The sequence below is a fragment of the Phaethon aethereus genome (genome assembly GCF_964289735.1).
Source record: "Phaethon aethereus genome assembly, chromosome: 5".
Lineage (NCBI taxonomy): Eukaryota > Metazoa > Chordata > Aves > Phaethontiformes > Phaethontidae > Phaethon > Phaethon aethereus.
The window spans coordinates 53,960,769-53,964,520 of record NC_138579.1 but is presented as its reverse complement, the minus strand read 5'-3'; positions in this window follow the sequence as shown (position 1 = coordinate 53,964,520).

Genomic DNA, 3,752 nt, shown 5'->3' with positions numbered 1-3,752 from the left:
CTTCTCCTGCTTGGCTGTTCCCATTCATCTAAGCCATGTGCCCATCTCCTCATTACAGGCACTCCAGGGAGAGGTGGGATTAAAAGATTATGGTAATGTTCTTCAGGAACACTCAAGAAGATTAAGATGGCTTTAATAAACTGGTAAGAGAGGGACACAGCTATGTTTCTGAAACCCTAATTTAGGTTCCAGGTTAACCTTTTCCCCTGGTCTCCGGTCACCATGGTGAGAAGATCTCTTACTTCAGCAGTGCTCCGTAGTTATGCCTGTTCCTCCAGTTTTCCTTTTGACCCACCTGAGCAGAAGCAGAAAGACATCTTCCTTCTCTGGTAGCCTTCCCAGAAGGAAGGCATTAGAGCTCTTTCTTCTGAAAGACCATCTCACACACAGCCTGCGAGGTACTGTGAAGGTCTCATAGGCTCTGCTGGTACCCGAGGTTCCTGTTAGCTGAGGCTGAACCCACCACCCCTCAGTCTGGCTTCAAAATGTCCTGTGGTGGCTGGCAGAGAAGTGGCTCCTTTGCCTTTGTCCTGGCTCAACATACTCTTACAGAAGTCGCCGTGTCTTGGGTCTAATGCCAAGGTTACAGCTCCCTACGACTGCACTCGGTAAGTCATCTCCATTCCCTGTAAAAAGGGGCAGAATGGACCAACCTTGCCCTGCCTTCCCCCATGTCTTTTGGGTGGAGCTGGGAGTGGGACCTGGCTGATGTGTCACACGTGTCTGCCACCAGGTCCACCTGGATGTGCTGGAGCGGACATTTATCCAGTTGTTCTGCAGGAGGGTGGCTATTAGCTAAGCTGGGAAACCTCGTCATCTGTCTTCTCCAATCTCTTCCACCCAAGCTCCCAGTCAGCTGCCAGAACTTCATGCATGGAAGGCCTCTTCTGAACAGGTTTCTCTCACGGTGGTTAGGTGATCAAGGATCTGTTATCTTTCCCAGACCTCTCTATTTGTGTCTGAGACCACCAGAGTTTACCCCTTGCTCATTATCTGGAGAGCAGGTACTGTGTTATCTCCAGAGGTACTGTGCAGTGTGTGTCCCCACATTGGACCACTCCTTCCTCCCACTTCGGTCTTTCACTCTCATCCCTCTGCCACGGTATTATCCCCATCTTTTTTGTATTTCGACTCTCTCCATTCCGTTTTTATTTCTTGGATGTAGTTGGAAAAGCCGAGAAGAATTCGCAGCCTGGTGTCCTGATGGGGAAGGGAGGCAGAAAGTGATTTTGGGGAGTGGGGTGTGAAAGGAAGATGAAGGGGAAAAGCTGGCTAATTTGCATCCTTTCTGAGTGCCCTGGCTCTATAGCCAAGGTACAGCAGGGGGTCTTCTGGCAAGGCGGTAGCGACGTAATGAGGTGTGTCATATCCCAGCAGGAGCCAGCCTCGCTCCCCCTCAGACCCCCTAATTAGAACTGTTTCAATTTTTAAGCCCCCCTGGAGGAGTGCTGGGGGGAAGCAGGGGGAGCGGGGTTCCTGCGGCGGGGGGACCGCCAGCCTCCCGCCAAGGGGGCAGCTCTAATTGGAGCCGCTACGAGGAGCCGCAGAGTGATACAAGCTGGCCATGGGGCTGGGGACAGTGGTGCCGTAGTGCCGCGGGGCTGACAAAATGCTTTGTGCCAGGGGGGGCCATCACCGTTGCAGCTTTTAGGGGATTTCCCCCCCCCCCCCGCCCCTAATTTGAATTAACGTGTTGGCAGAAGCAGCAGGGGTGTGATACAGGGCAGGGAAGGACTGCAGATCCTATTGCGGCCTCGTGGAGGGAGCTTGGATCCTGAGGCTGAAGCCTGGGACCTCTAACCCCTGCTTTGGGAGGCAGGACTGGTAGCCCACAGAAGTTGGGGCTGTTAATGCTGGAGTTGTGAGCCAGAGCAAATGCTGGAACCCACATCCTCTTATTCTGTGGCTTTCCATCCTTCTCCCGTGAGCTGGCTGCATCCTCCAGGTCTGGTGACTGGTAACGGAGGTCCTTGTCATTTCACCCAGTAGCGTGTCCTGCCCAAGCATCTCTTTTGTGTCTTGAGCCACCGTTGCAGCAGGTACCTGCATCACAGGGGCTTAGGTGTAGGAGCTTCTAAGAACTGCTGGCTTACTTGGATCAGGGTGACTCGTAAGCCTCCTCTAGTCCATGGACCAAATCCTGCCCCTGCAGAAGTCAATGAAAATCTTTACGCTGGCCTTTTCAGGCACAGTATTTATAGTCCTCCTAATTCAGATGCATTAAAGCTTCCATGGAACAGCTTCTGGGTTCTTTCTAAAACACCGTCTGGCAGGAATAAGAGGAGCCTGGTAATAGCCCAGGCTTATTTTCTGAATGACTGCAGCGGCATTAAAACCTAATGCCATTAAAACATGCCTGCAATGACGTGTGCCTTTTAAACCTAAGAAGACACCCTGAGCTAAATGCCCCCCAGCCTGCCAATTGCTCTTGCAGACCCCATGGGCTGGGCATGGAGGAAGCTTGTTCTGGTACCACTTCAGAGAGCACCAGGCTCAATCCTCCTAAGATGGAGCGCAGACATGTAGCCGTGTATACAAACACCCTTTCAAAGTCTGTGCAAGTCAGATGCTGGAAAGCAGTAGCCACTTTGGGGCCATCTCGGTCCAAGTACAGCTTCCCAGGGCCTCTGCCCTAATGCTTGTCCTTTTTCTTGAAGGCAGGAATGAAGGTCAACTTGACTTCTTGGCTTCCAAGAAAGGTCATCTTCTCTTGAATTGCCAGGAGGCACACTGGCAAGATACCCATGAGCAAGTTCTGATAAAAAGGCAGGTGAAATCCAGTGTGAAGAGATGGATGTGGGTGAGCAAACCTGATTTGGTGGTGTGTCTGATGGGCCCTGAACTAGCTATTACCATGCGGCAGCAAAACCTTAGAGCTGAGCTAAGCTGCTTCTGTGAAACCATTAGCTCTGTGCTCAGCAGAGGTCAGAAGCAGCAAATTGAGCGCGAGGAGCTGTTGGGCTGGGAACAGGGAAGGGAGGAGACATCTTGCCCTGTGCAGGTCCCCGGTGTGCCTGCCTCTCAAACGTGGTGTGTCAGGGCTGGCTGGGGTGGCAAAAGGCATGTGTGCAACAGGTGGCTCTGTAGATGCTCTGATCTGAAAGGCTCCTAAACAAGGTCTAAGTGTGGTGAGAACTGTGGAGAAGGCTATTAGGGAACAGGCATGCATGGCCTCTTCCAGTGTAAGTAGTAAGGGTCAACACGAAGGAGCCATTGCTTAGCAGATTTGGAGCAAACCAGGTGAAGGACCTCTTCATACGTAGCTGGCAAACAGTTCCGTGCCCTGCCACTGGCCGCTGTGCCTGTTAAAAGCTGACATGGCTTCAAACAGCAATTAGACAAATTCATGGAAGAAAGCTCTGCTGAGGGCTATTAAATACAAAGAGAAAAACCCCTAGCTTGAGCAGCTTTAGAGCCACAGATGCCCATGGGCTGGGAGAACATACCTAGAAAGTGTGGCTTGTTACACTCTTACGCTTTTCTGAAGGCATCTTCTGAAGGCCAGGCCCTTGGGGACTTGGCCCAAGGTGAGTGTCGCATCCTGCCCAGCTGACCGGTCTCCTTTCCTTTCCAGGTTCAGCACAATGACTTGGCATCCTGAGTGTTAGCAACCTGAGGAGTCCAGGACGGGTGCTGCCCTGCTCACCCCTTTTACCCCCTTGCTCATTCCCCTTGGGGAGACGGGTGCTGGCGTCCCTGCCCTGCCCTTCCGCCCCTTGCCCCCCACTCACCATAGAGGGGACGGGCCCGTT